The sequence below is a fragment of the Microcebus murinus genome, chromosome 16 (genome assembly GCF_040939455.1).
Source record: "Microcebus murinus isolate Inina chromosome 16, M.murinus_Inina_mat1.0, whole genome shotgun sequence".
In the NCBI taxonomy this organism is placed as follows: Eukaryota; Metazoa; Chordata; class Mammalia; order Primates; family Cheirogaleidae; genus Microcebus; species Microcebus murinus.
Window position 1 is genome coordinate 5,778,328 of NC_134119.1, and position 14,915 is coordinate 5,793,242.

Genomic DNA, 14,915 nt, shown 5'->3' on the forward strand with positions numbered 1-14,915 from the left:
TCAGAGAACAGGTCTTTGCCGAGGTTCCCTGAAGCAGATCAGAGTCCCTCAAACAGCTTACCTGCCCACCGCCCGCCAGGCGAAAGATGCTCAAGTTCAAGCTCAGAACATGCTATGGAGCAGCGCTGCCCGAAACAAACATAATAGGAGCCACAAATGTGAGCCGCATGTGGGATTTTGTATTTTCTAATAAGACATATTAAAAAATGCAAAGAGAACCAGGTGAAATTAATTTGACTAATGTATTTTATTTAAGCTGTTATATCCAAAATATTATCATTTCATCATGTCGCCAATGCACAGAATTATTAATGAGATAGTTTACATTCTTTTTTAACGTACTGAAATCCGGTGTGTGTTTTAGACTCTGAATCGGGACCAGCCACGTTTCAAATGCGTAAGAGCCTCGTGGGGCTGCCACACTGGACAGCACCAGTGTCGTAGTGCGAGATGGGGAGAGGGCAGAAGAGTCCAGGGGACAGTGAGGGGGCTTTCGCAGAGACCCAAGAGAACAATGATGGCGGTCTGGGCAGGGCAGTATCCCTCGGGGGCGTATGTTGAAGGCAGAGCCCAGAAGATGTGCTGAGGGATTAGGTGTGGCTGGAAACAAGACAGTGGTGTTAAGGGCTGTGACAAAGACTGTGGCCACAACTACTGGGTGATGGAGTTACTGGTTAGTTGAGACGGGAAAATTTGCCGTGACTTCACCACGCACCAGCAATTGTCTGAGGCAGGTACTCTGATTGTTCCCATTTTACAGGTAAGACAACTGAGGCGCAGAGAGATGAGACTACCCACCAGGCAGCTGGACTCACTGAGTTCCGCCACTGCTCCTGCTGCCTCCAGAGGCCCAGGGCTTCACCTCCACATCCACCCAGCCCCGTTGCCCTCCCCTGCATCTTGGCAGAGGTGAGAGCTGGGAGCGTGTCCCTCTGCCTCTCTCTCCCGAGTGGCGGCGGCTGTTGGAGAACGGCAGAGCTGTTTCCCCTGGAGTCTTGAGACCTGCAAGCGCGGCTGGGCCAGTCCTGCGGGAGAGCTCTCTGCTCGGTCCCGGTGGTGGATTCTCTGCCTCCTTGGCTTGGTTACCCGTCACAGCTACCACGAAATCTCCATGGCGACGGCCCTGACTGTGAGAGACACGTCTCCAAGGGAACGCTGCGGTGGGCTGCCCAGCGGCCCCAAAGACATCCGGGTCCTAATCTCTGGAGTTTGTGCCGTCACTTTATATGGCACAAGGGACTTTGCGCCTGCGACTGAGTTAAGGATCGTGACGTGGAGGCACCCTCCTGGATTATCCCGGTGAACCCTCGGCGCAGTCACAAGTGTCTGTTAGAGAAAGGCAGAGGGAGCTTTGACCACACAGAGAAAGGCCACGCGGCGTGGGCGAGGCGCCATGCTGCTGGCTTTGAAGGCAGAGGACAAGAAATGGAGCCGTTAGAGGCGGGAAAAGACAAGAAAGGGATCTCCCTGGGGCCTCCCGAGGGAGCCCAGCCCTGCGACACCTTCCTGTCAGTCGAGACCCGTTTTGGGCTCCCGACCTCCAGAAATGTAAGAGAATAAACCTCCGCTGTTGTTTCAAAGCCCCAGGGATGGTGGCAGTGATTTGTGACAGCGGCCCCAGGAAACTGACGCGGCCCCTCACCTCCCCCACCCCAGGCAGACGCGGTGGCGGGTGTGCAGGATCCGGGGTCTGGCCGCCCGGACGCATCCTCGCCCCATCATCGGCAGGTGACCTGGGGCAGGTGAGTGCGTTTCTCTGAGCCAAGCTTTCCTTAGCTTAACCTGAGGGGCTTTGACTTGAGGCACCTCTGAGAACCCAACAAAAGCTGGGCGCTGTGCCCTGCACGTGCATAGCCACAGCATTCGTTTTCCGTGGCTCCAGACATTGCCGTAGAATACTTGGAGGTTGGGATGGGCCAACCCTCATCCATTTTCTGGGGCTCCAAGTATGTTAAGAAATATCTTACTGGCCGGGCGCGGTGGCTCACGCCCGTAATCCTGGCTCTCTGGGAGGCCGAAGCAGGAGGATCGCTCAAGGTCAGGAGTTCAAAACCAGCCTGAGCAAGAGCGAGACCCCGTCTCTACTATAAATAGAAAGAAATTAATTGGCCAACTAATATATATAGAAAAAATTAGCCGGGCATGGTGGTGCATGCCTGTAGTCCCAGCTACTCGGGAGGCTGAGGCAGGAGGATTGCTTGAGCCCAGGAGTTTGAGGTTGCTGTGAGCTAGGCTGACGCCACGGCACTCACTCTAACCTGGACAACAAAGTGAGACTCTGTCTCAAAAAAACAAACAAACAAACAAAAAAACAGAAATATCTCACTGAAGTAGGGCTTCCAGGTCTAGCAACTACAAACTCAGGACTTATGAATACAAAACATTTATTCATCGTTTATCTGAAATTCAAATTTAACTGAACTGTATTTTATTTAGCAACTTTATACTGAACCCTCACAACAACCAATAGCTGTGATTATCGCCCCATTTCCAGACAAAGAGTCTGACCTCAGAGAGGTAAAGTTACTTCCCCAAAGCCACACAGCAAGCCAGTGGCCAGGCTGGGGCTTGTGTCTGGTGCGGGCTTTACATCTCAGTGGTCCTGGTGGGAAGCTGAAGGAGAAGGTGTTGGAGAAGGCCCCTGGCCCTCGAGGGCCTCCTTTAGAGCTGTCCGGGGCTCTGCTCCTGCCACCTGAGCACCTGTCGGGAGGGACGCTGCTGTAGTGAGGACCCTCAGCAAGAATTCCTTTTGGGGACTCAAACTGGCATTGCTTTGCTTCCACCTTAAGTACTTTGTGGATGGCAAAGCTGGAGGGTCTTCCCGCGTCTTTGGCTGGAGAGCTACCTAGAGCCACTTACAGGCTGATGGGTATTAGTTTCCAACGGCTGCTGTAACAAATGACCCCAGACTTAGTGACTTAAAACAGCACACGTTTATTACCTTGTAGTCCTAGAGGTCATAAGTCTTGGGGAGCTCCGATCACGGTGCGGGCAGGCCTGAGTCTCTTCCGGAGACTGCAGAGGAGCATCCTTGCCTTTCCTAGCCTGTGGCGGCCACTGTGCTGTGGGGCTCAAGCCCCGTTCCTCCCTCTGCAGAGCCCGCAACGTGGCGTCGGCAGCCTCCCCGCCTCTCCCCGCCTCTCTCCTGCCTCCCTTTTCTAAGGATGCTTGTGGTTACGTTTCACATCGAGCCACCCAGAGTATCCGGTACCATCTCCCCATCCCGATAGCCTCACTTGAATCACATCTGCAGAGTCCTTCTGCCATGTACGGTGATGCGTTCCCGGGTTCCGAGGATTCGGAAGTGGGCATCTTGGGGCCATTATTCTGCCCACCACGGAGCATTCACACAACCTCGTTCCCGGCTCTGTCTTCTAATTCTACCGTGTCCCATCCCTGCTCTTATTTTTCTATCTAATATTTCTCCTGACTTCTAATGTATGTTTCCTTCTTATATTTTATGTGCCCTGCGAGTCTCTCTGAATTCCCTTAAAAGAGGAGGTAAAAATGAATGGATAGTTTTTCTTTTCAGCCCAGCAATGCTCACTAGGTGGACGCCCCCGCTAGCTCTCCCACGCTTGCTTCTGGGCCGCAGAGGTCACTGTGATGGAAGCAATTTTGTTCCTGCCCCGGGAGGACAGGTGCTGCCTGGGTCCACCTGTCCACCTGCAGGCGACCTTAGGAGTGTTAAAGGGGGGTCAGGGGGGTGCCCGGCTCCGGGAGGGCTGGGTGACGGGGCTGTGTAGAGGGGGAGGGTATTGAAGGCAGAGGAGAAGATGAGGGGGAGGCAGCCAGGTGAGGAGCTGGCCTCCCTTCCCAGGGTGACATCAACTCAGTACACCAGTCCGTCTGGGGCTGCCGGCCGAGGAGCTCCTACACCCTCAGGAGAAACAGGCTGAATGTACCTGCAGTGGCTCTGGGAGAGGCCAGCCTGGCACATGTCCCCTCTCTGTCACCTCCTTGCTGTGTGACCCAGCGACCCAGTATCCCCCAGTCCTCGTGGGCCTCTGTTTCTCCATTTGCAGCGTGGGGCCGGTCACAGCCCCCTTCCCGGGGTGGGGAGGACTACACTCCTGGGGCCTGCTGAGGGCTGGGAACCGAACCAGGCACACAGGACTGCCGGCGCGAACGCTGGGAGCGTTCAGGGCAAAGCACGAAGCCTAAAATATTTGCCATCTGGCCCTTAACAAAGAGCGAGGCGTCCCTGACCCCACAGCCACCCGAGGCGCCCAGTGTGGCCGGAGGGGGTCACGGCAAAGGAGGGTGGCTCGAGTGGGGAGGGCCCTGCCGCTCGCGGGCAGGGCGGGCTCCTCCTGTCGTTACTTCCGGGAGGGCCTTGCCCCCTTGCGCCGGGGCTGCAGAGGTGCCCCTGAGCTCAGAGCTCCCCGTCAACTTGCATCCCCGCCAGGAGGCCTGGGGCGCCCGCCAGGCCCCCGAATCTGCGAAATTTCACTAACCCTCTAAACAAGGGGCAGCGCCTGTCAAGAGCCCCGGCTCTGACGGTGCGGGGCGGAGCAGCGAGCGTGCAACGGAGAGACAGGCGCACCTCGGTCACCGGGACCAGAGCGGGCGGAGGTGGGGACGGGGTGGGGTGGTCCGAAATCTCAGCAATGCAAAAAATAAATATTGATGTTAATTCTAAGGAACGAAGTTTTGTTTTATTTACTTTTATCCAGCGCAGAACATTTTCAATGTAAACTCGCCGCCCTGATCTCCACGAGGCGGAGGGCACCCTCCCACACGCGGCGGGGAGGGTGGCAGCTGAGCGTGGGGCTCCTCCGTCTGCTTCCGGAAGGGCTGGCCTCCAAGGAGGCCGCCGGCAGCCGCACGCGGTCAGGTTTGCCAGTTCAGACGACTTTTTTGAACTTTTAAATCCCTGCGACACGGAGGAAGGGGAGAGATGGGCTTGAGAGATCCAAAAGATCTGGGGTTTGCATGTCCAATAGAAATGGGGGTGACAGAGGGAGGGACACTAGGATTAGGGTATGAACCGCCAAACGCCGCTGTTCCCTCATTCGACAGACGCTGGAACAAGCTGCTGCTCCATGGACGGTCCCGTAAAGCAGGTTCTTGGGGGAACGTCAGAACAAACCCACCGGGAACCCCAACTACTGTTTCTCACCTTGGGGACTGAAACAGACGCCAGTGCGAAGGCTACCCGCTGGGGCCTGGGCGTGCTGTGTCCGCCGCGAGTGGTTTTGGCTGGTGCTTTTCAAAAAAATTATATTATTCGCGAACAGTAAATATGAAAAGAGGTTTTGAAGGTTTGGAAGAGTGGGGAGCACCAGGTCCCCATCCCCACGGGGCAGTGTCACCTGGAGCTGGAGCTTCCCTGCTGCCGAAACGAAGCACCGGAGCGAGTTCACAGGCCCCGTCGCCCCGCTCCCACCCGACCCCCCGGAGAGAGACCCTGCGCAGTGCCTCCCCAGTTCAGGGACCCTTTTCCAGGAGCCCTGGGGACCCAGAACACGACTTGGGGAGTGCAGGGCTGGATAACCTCTTCCTCCTCACACTCTTCATCTACCCTCGTGTCTGGAAATCTGGGCAGGAAACGGTGGCCTAGGGGATCCTACAGAAGACAGGGGTCTAAGAGGGTCCCCTATAAGAAAGGAAGGACTGGGGGATGGACTGAAGCTCTGACTCGACGGGGGAGGGGATGCAAGGGCAATATATGCAACCTTAACATTCGTACCCCCATAATATGCTGAAATTTAAAAAAGAAAAAGAAAAAAAAGAAAGGAAGGAATTAGTGGCCACTCCTCCATTTGTCCCAGGGAGGAAAGTTGAGGCTCACGTTTGCAAGGTTGCTCCAAACCGTGATACCTGCTAGGAAAAGCCTGGCATGCCTCTGTCCGGGGCAGCGCTTGGCACGCTGCGGTGGGGCAGGACTGTGCTTTTTATTGTCAATTCATCGCGGACTGGCAAATGGTCCCACCGAGATGGCTAGTGCCTGGCATTCGCCTACCGACCTGACCACACACGCTCCGCTACAGCTGAACTGTCTGACTCTCAGCGAGTAGGTACCCTGGAGCGCCTTCTGACCAGCGAGATGGGACACTGAGCACGCACGCAGACGGGGTACAACGTCAACGCCGTGCAAGTCTCACGGCTCTCACTCCCGATTTCCCCAGAGACGAGTAGCCAGCAGCTCACGAGTGGGCCCAGGGACCTCGAGCCACACTTTGAGTAGCTCTGGTCCGGGGCGTTTGCTGGCCCAGAGCTGAAACTAGAAGACACAGATTTGGGTGGGAGTTGGGCCAAGCTGGAGGCTGTGACTAAGCTCATCATCTGTAACTTACCTCTTCAGCTAGAAGGATGTTGCACTGGACAGAACCCCTTTCTCGCAGGGAGCCTACACCAAACTGAGCTGGTTTAGGCAACTGATCGCAGGAAGTGGCCGTAGCTGGGAGACCCAAATGGCTGGGGCGCAGCTAGGGCTGGGCAAGGGGCTGGAGCAAGGCTGTAGAATCCTCACTCTCTCTCTTTCCCCCTTGCTTTCTCTCCTTCCCTCTTTTTTTTCTCTCTCTCTCTTTCCCTTTATCCCCTGCCTGTTCCCCCCCATGACCGTGTGAAGACATGTGACCTTGTTTTCCTGCCGTTCTTGCAGTTGACTGCCCAGCCTCTCATAGATACTTGTGGCCTTGTGAGGTTGTACCTTTAAAAAGGGAATAGGCAGGCCCCTCCCCACAATAAAGAGAGGACCCAGCGACAGCACTGCTCTCAGCTCCCGGAGCCCAGGCTCACGTCTTTCCCACGGGGCCCCTCCATTCTCAAAGCCAGTGACGAAGATCTCTCTTGCACCGGGTCCTTGGCACACGCTGACTCCCTGAATTCTCCTTCTACCCGCCGGAGAAAGCTCTCTGCTCTCAGGGGGCTCGTGTGATTGGAGCGGGCCCCTCCAGGTAACCCCCCTTTTAACACACAGTCAGCTGATGAGTAACCTTAATCACATCGCAGAATCCCCCTCACCGTGTGATGTAAACCATCGTGGGCAAAATAAATCAGCAAACCCACAGTTCCGGGTACTGGAGCAGGACATCTCGCAGGGGACACTACGGAGTTCCGCCTAGCGCAGAAGGACACAGCCACACCATGGCAGAGGCGTCTGTCTCCTGTCGTGACGGAGGGAAGCCTTTCCAAGGGTAGCCCAGAAGAGCCCCCTGTGTCCCCCTGGCCAGGGTTGGGTCGCACGCCCATCCCTGGCTGCCAAGGAAGTGGAAAAGTGAGCCCCTGTCACCTCTGTCCCCCTCATAGCCTGTACCGGCTTGGCCAGGAAGGAAGACCGTGCGGGGAGGAGGTGGCGGCTGGAGGTATCGCTAGCGTCTGCCGCACTTGCTCTCGCGAGGGTCCCCCTTCAGTTTGTAGTGAGGTGTGGGCTCATTTACCTCTCCACTGTCCGTCTTCCCCACGACTGGTCTTGATCTGTGGAAGACCTTCTCGGGAACAGTATCTCGCTCATGAACGAGGACCTAAACGCCTACTTCCTACATGGAAGAAAGTGCTCTGAAATGCTGGTGCTAAGTTGTATCGGTTAGCCTTTGCTGCCTAACAAATCATCCCAAACCCAATGGCATAAAGCAGCAGACAAGACTTTTAAGTTTCTTGTGATTCTACTGGTGGGTTGGGCAGTTTTTTGATCTTGGCTGGCTTGGCGGGGGCTGACGGGTACAGGATGGCCTCGCTCGCTCATACTTCTAGGGGCGTGTCTGAGATGGCCAGGCTGAGATGGCCAGGCTGACTAGCATGTCTCCATGTGCTTGTCCCGTGGTGGCAGAGGGTTTGCACCAGCAGCAATGCTCTGTTTGAGTCATGTCTGCTAACGTGACATGGCCAAGCCAAGCTGCAAGAGGTGGGCAAATAAACTCTACCTCTTGCTGAGAGGAGCCGTCAACATTATGGCCATCTTTCTCCAATAGGGTCTTTATTTAGCACAGATTTCTGGGGGCCAAGTAATACTCACACAGATGTCCACTCTCCATTGTCTTGCATGGTGCAAAACACAGTTAGAAAGAGGCAAACCCCGACCACTCATTCAGGCAGCCCTGGTAGACGTGGCTCTTGGGGACATCTGGCCTCCTCTTCTAATTGCATGGTAGGAATTCAAAACTTCCCAATGCATTTCCCCAGGAAATGTTCAATCCTGATTCCAATCACTTCCACTGTACCGAAGTTTTCCATTTGGGGGAAGATCCATTTTATGCCCAAAGTTTTCATGTCTCAACATTCCAAAGTCACTATTGTTGACAACTAAACTAAACTTCTCACGAAACGCAACCTTATTTATCTGTCAGAGAAAAGGCGTCCCTTTCAGACACCTTGACCACCTTTTCATCACAGTCTGCAGGCATCTGTCAAAATGTACTGTGCCTTATAAATATGTATAATGCCAGTTCTCATATTTTGCGCTAGAAGAGGGTATCAATGCTACAATTAATTAGTCTAATTTGCATTCAAGACTATACATAATTAATTTCTTCATTAAAAGCTTTCAACATTTCTTTGCAGAAAGTGCAAAAGATCATTGATGAGGTTTGAAGAAGCAATTAGTAATAAAATATGTCAATGCTGGGATGGGAAAATAGTAACAGGACAGCACTGTGCCATTCAAAGCCAGGATGATGCTGCGACTTGGAGACATTTGTTTTTCATCATTTCTGTTTTGGGTTGTCATTTTCAGTAAAGACAGTTCTCTTTTACTTCCCCCCGCCCTCCAAGCTGTTTCTGCCCGTCAAGTGGTGTCTACAAGCTGGCTAATCAGAAATATCTGGCAAGCGGATCGTTCTCGGCCTGCCCTTATGGTGCTCTGGCTGGAAGACCACTAAAAAAAACCCCAAGTATTTGCCTCATATAACCACGACAGCAATATTGATTTAAAAAATAATCATCATCGTGAACATCGGCTGGGTCTTGGCTATTTCTCAGGCACTGCTGAGAGTTCACGTACATTATTGCATTTAATGCTCACAAGACAACATTCCCAAGTGGCTGCTACTTCTAGCCCCTCTTCAATGTCTTTAGGACAGGAGTCAACAAACACGTTGCAGGGAAACGTCCACAGGGACGGCGGCGGCTCCACATTCTCCCGTCCGGTCATGCAACGAACATTTGTCCCTGGTCGATGAGTCATCCAGGAAAAACAGACATTCAAGCCTCTCGTTTTTTGCTCAACGGCACCCAAAGCCCATTCTCTCCTCCCTGTGCCCACATTTGGGTGAGAAAAGAAAGAACGGACAGTTCTGGGCTCTCCCTGCAACTTCCCGATGCTTCCCGGTTGGAAGAATGTAAATAAGGCGTTTGCCCCGCAAGCCTTCCTGCAAGAGCACAGCTGTGTCTCCCAGAGTCGTCATGTGATTCAGATAACAGAATGTGCCTAAGGAGCTTAGCCCAGTGCCTGGAACAGAGGAAGCAGCCCACAAAACAACAATAATTCCTACTAGGACTACATCATTGTGATGGCAATAGGGCAAGATATGTTGGGTACCTGACCATTTGTCCCAGGCGGTGACACCAACCTCCACAGAGGCAAGGTGTCTTCAAATTGAAGTAAGAATGACCATGGAATCACGGCTACCAAAGGAAACAATTCTGTGTCTATATCTAAGAGGAAAAAAAAAATCACTTTTCTTTGCAGACATTGAAAATGACCTGGTCCAAGGTCCAAGATCTAGCTATCTTCTCCCAAGCCACTGTGATTTTCCTAAATCCCCAGGAAATCCAAAATACTTTAATATTTGTTCACACGGTACTGTATTTCCCTGAAAATAAGACAGGATCTTATATTTATTTTTCCTCAAAAAGACACCCTAGGGCTTATGTTCAGGGGATGTGTTATTTTCCCCTCAAAGCCTCAGCTTGCAGCACGCACAGGATGGCCGGGACCTGACAGGGGGAGCCGACCTTGTTGGTGGGGCTGCCCGCACCTTTCCGGTCACCTCTGGGATAGCAGCTGTCACGATGGGACAGATCAGAAGGGCTGATCGGCTTCTTTACCCCTCTGCGGCGAAATGCAAGGGTTGTGCAGATGGGCTGCGTAGCCACGCCCACTACTAGGTCTTATTTTCGGGGCGGGGCTTACACTGCACAAATGCTTAGACATCCTGCTAGGGTTTATTTTATGGGTAGGTCTTATTTTTGGGGAAACAGGGTACATATTCAAAACTGAACTGGTTCTATCCCTGACCTCCACTCACACCTAACTGATGGTGAAAACAAACCCAACAGGGCAGGTCACCTCCTGTTTGCAAGACTCTACAGAAACACTCCCCACCCTGGATGGTTCTAATTCAAGAGTGAGCATATTTTAAAGGGTTTGTTTCATATACGCTTACGCAGATAACTGTCTGATATTTTATCCTGCACCACTGACATCTAGATCGTTCCACAGCAGAGCGGAGAATGCCAATTCACTGTGAAAAGAGAAAGGTCTCAAGAGGCCCAGGGTGTCCTTACAAATGCAAATCGCCCCGGGGGTGGGGTGTGGGCAGAGCAGGGGAGGTCGCGCCACTCACCTCGGAGGACCAGAAAATACCTGCCCGGTTTACGACCTAAATCAGGGCCTCCCTCGCCAGCGTTTCTCCAGTTATGAGGACCTTTCCCGATTTAATAAGCGATGCTATGCAATGGTTATGCGTAACTGATCATTCAGAATAACTCCAGAAATTATTTAAAATAGTTAATATTGGAAGCAGTGAGCATTCTAGACATTCTGGACCCTCCTGGGAAACCCGCAGGAGGCTCTGGGATCCTGGGCCTGCATCAACCTCACGAAAGGGCCCGCAGGCTCCCTGCGCTCCTGGCCTTGCGGGATGGGGGTGTAGGGGGGGGGTTGACGTCCTGAACACCTTTCCTGTGGGCCACCTCAGCAGCTGTCTGCTGGAGGGAGGCTTACCTGGGAAGACCCAGCACACCTGGGGGCCTGCCGGCCTGCAAGACCCCTTCACAGACTGTTGGGGACAAGAGTCACAGAGACCGGCCTGAGGCCAACCCTTTGATCTGCTCAGTGCGACAGGACAGCAATGCCCATGGCTGGGCATCACAGTCTCCAGCGGCTCACCTCTTCTCATGCCGTGAACTAACAAGAACAGCGTCAGGAGCTGACGGCTGTGCGCTGAGCCTGTGCTCGGAGCCCTGGGCCGGCTGCCTCCCGGGCGTGACTTCATGTCACGCTGACGACAGCCCATGGAAGAAGGTGCTAGGAGTGTCTCCGTTTCTCAGGTGCGGAAGGTAAGACTTACCGAGAGGCTGGCCCGCTCCTGCAGGCTGCCGCAGAAGCTGCAGCCACCGAAGGCTGCTGGTCCTGCAGCTACGCGTGACCAGCCAGCGGCCCATAGCTAGCGTTTGCTCGGTCCCGTGGCACTGCCTGTGATGCTGTCCGTGAGCTGCCTTTGCTGTCGTCACATTATTATCTTTGACATTTAGCAAGCGGGAATGGCATTTTCTAAGCAGCCAGGCGACATCTGGCAGAGCCTTGTCTTGGAGAAAAAAAATTAAAATAGGGAATATTTAAAACTTACCGAAAAACATAAACAACTTACACCCGGGGTTGAAAACAGCACGCACAAGCAGGCTACTGTGTTGGCCCCATGCATAAGAAACTTGGATGAACTCCTTGGCCCACAGACGTCCCTCTACTCTGATTTGAGAGACGTTCTCTGCTTGGGTTGTTGTTATTCCTCGAACACGAGTTTTATAGACCAGGCTGGGGCTGGGGTGGAGGCTCAGAGCGCAGAGAGTGACGCGGCTACGTGCAGGTGCCACACTCTGTGGTAATGGGGTGCTGGTTTCCAAGGTGGGGAAATGCAAAAATAGAACCAGAACAACGAGCCCATCCACAGCAACACAAATTCTCTGTTCTAATAACAGAGTGACGCTCTCCCCGGCTGTGTTGCGAGTGAAGTTTTTATTGCAGCACCCAGAACGCCGGTGCTGTGTTTTGAATGAATGGCTTGAACCGACTCTGATTCATAAACCACTGGGCATCAGCACTATTTCATTCATTCATTCATTCATTCATCCATTCATCCAGCAAAGATTGATTAAGCTCCTACCAAGTGCCAAGCACGTTTCTCATGTCTCACTGAGCACACATCAAGCAACAAAAAAGGCAAGAAACCCTGTCCTCGTGCTGCTTACAATTAAGCCGCATTTAAAAATAAAACATAGGGAATGTCTGATAGCAGGAAGTTCTCTAGAAAGAAAGCTAGCAGGGGAGGGGGCTGAGGAATGCTGGGGGTTGGGAGCAGTGGTCAGGGAGACACTGCAGGGAGAGCAGCAGGGGTGAGGGAGGGAGGGTGAGGCCATCTGGGGCAGGGATGAGATCCGCTTGGTTTCACAGGATTCCTGGGACTGCCAGACTGAGACTCTAAGGTGGGCCCGCAGGGAGCCGGAGCAGAGGTGATCCTGGAATGGTAACGCTCTGTGCACACTTTCTGTCATCAGAGAAAGCGTCATACAATGACTTCTGCATTATTTATTCTTTGCAATATTGCTGAGTCTTTGTAACAGCGTTAAGAGGTGGGACCTTCAAGAGGTGACTGGTCCATGAGGCCCTGCCCTCACTAACGGACTGATGCCCTTACCCAGGGAGTGGCTTCGTTATAGAAGGGCGGGTTCAGCCCCCTCTGCTCGTGCTCCACCTCCTCCTTCCTTCCTCCCCCCTCTCTTGCTCTTCTGCCCCCCACCATGGGGTGACGCAGCAAGAAGGCCTTGCCAGATGCCAGCACCCTGATCTGGGGCTTCTCAGCTTTCAGAACCGTGAGAAATACACTTCTGCTCTTTATAAATTACCCAGCCCCAGGTGTCCTATTACAGCAGCACGAAATGGACTAAGACAACAGTATACACTCATATATACATATTACCACCCAGGACTGGATGCCAAACCAAGGATCCTAAGAACGTTTAAGGAATTTTCAAGACTACCTTTCACCACGAGAGATGTTGCCTTTCTTGCCTACTATGGCATCTTATCCTAGCACTGTGGGACACTCCACTGTCTGTGTGCACCTGCCCAGGTGTGTGTCCCTTTGCCCTAGAATGAGGGCTCTCTCCTGGACCTTTTCCAGCCCATCCAACCATACAACTGGGGGGGGAACTTTTCTGACAAATATTTGAATGGAAATAGACCTACTGTCTTTGCATATCCGGGAGGCATTTTGCAGAGTTGAGGTGTAAAGTGGGAACCCCTGGCTTCGGGCAGACCTTGCCTGTCTTGTAGCCATGTCTCCAGTGCTACTACGGTGCCTGGCACACAGTAGGCACTCAATAGAGTAAATGGATGGATTCCTTCAAAGCAAGAGCTAATGTGACCTTTCGAACAAATGAAATGAAGAAAATTGCGGAGTTTGGGATTTCGTGCATCAGCGGTTTAGGGGGTAAAGGTGACCTTTGGAACCCTGTGCAACTACATGAAAGAGCATGAAAGACCTGGTGACAGGACAGGTGTGTGGCTCCAGTTTGAGGTCACACCTTTCACAAAAACTGTAATGGTTTGACCGACAGCCTTAGGAGAAGCCCGTCATTCCCTTTGTAGCCACGGAGGAGATTAGAGGGCTGTGTTCAAAGTGCTGCGCCTCCCACCCTAGGTATCGGTGGGGCTGGCTTTTCATCTGCTGTTAGCCACTCTTCCCAAGAGCTCGGGCTCAAAGAGTTAGCAAGGACCTGGGGCGTCAGTAGCTACTCAAGCAAGAAGACTCTCACTTCCTCTAAGAGCTCTCTGGAAGGCGAGTGCTGGGCAGTGGTGAGAGGTGCAGAGAAGAAGGAAGCTCTGGAACCGGGCAGCCGTGGGCGGCGTCCTGCCTGAGACATGCACCCGGCCCATCCGCATCTCGGGTTGGTCCGCGTGCACAGGGAGCAACAGGCTCGCTGACTTATTGACTTGCTGCACTGTTCTGGGGACTTGGGTACTAGGAGGATCACTATGATTAAAAGACAGTCCCCTCCCTGGGGAAACAGGGGTAATTTAGAAATATTTGATTGTTTGTTTATACAAATGGCAATCCATTTCTGAAGTTTCGCCAGGTTAAATAATCTACATGAAAAGCTTTTTAAAAAAAATAACAAATAGGAACATCACAATGACCGGTGGGGTGGGGTGGGATGGGACATGGGGGGGGTGACCTTCCACAGCAGACATGAAAAGCCAAACCGCAGTCACACCCCGCCCCAGCCGCCCCTAAGTAAAACAGCAAATAGCCACAAACCACATAAAACTGAGACGCAAAGAGCTCGAGTCCCAGCGCAGTCAGAAGAATGTCCCAGAAATTATCCTGCAACAGAAGAGGGAGAGAATTTGGTGGGGGCTGAAGACCAGCTCCAAAGACCGATTAGCCCGGAGGTCCCCGCAGCCCTGGCCGGTGCACCTGCCTTCATCCTTGGGAACGGCAGGGAGTATCCGCAAAGCGTAGACAGCTCAGGCTTTGCCAGTGATGAATCTTCAACCCGAACACCACAGAAGTGTGCGAGTTCGGAATTTGGGGATCACGGAGCAGTTAGGGAATCTGAGCAATGATTCCCAGTCATGCATAATCCGTCATTATGTTGCCATCGGCAGAAAACCCACTCAAACAACAGAGGAATTTACTCGCTGACAATCAGAAAAAGTCAAGGACTACGTTAGTCTCGGGCAAGGCTGGGTCCAGCAACTCGCGGCCACGCCACCCCGTACTTCACTTCTCTGCGTCTCCTTCCTTCATCTGCAGTGCGCTCTCCCCGGGCTGTGCCCAGCAACTGCGAGCAGCTCAAGTCTTCCCCTTTGGGTGGCAGAATGGCACAGCCAGTTGCGAACGCTATACGCTTACGCTTCTACACGTGCTCCAGGGCAGGGGCCTCTATTTCCCCAAAGTCCCAGTAAATATCTGTTCATATCAGATTTTTAAAATAATGCTTTTAGGCTGGGAGCAGTGGCTCACAACTGT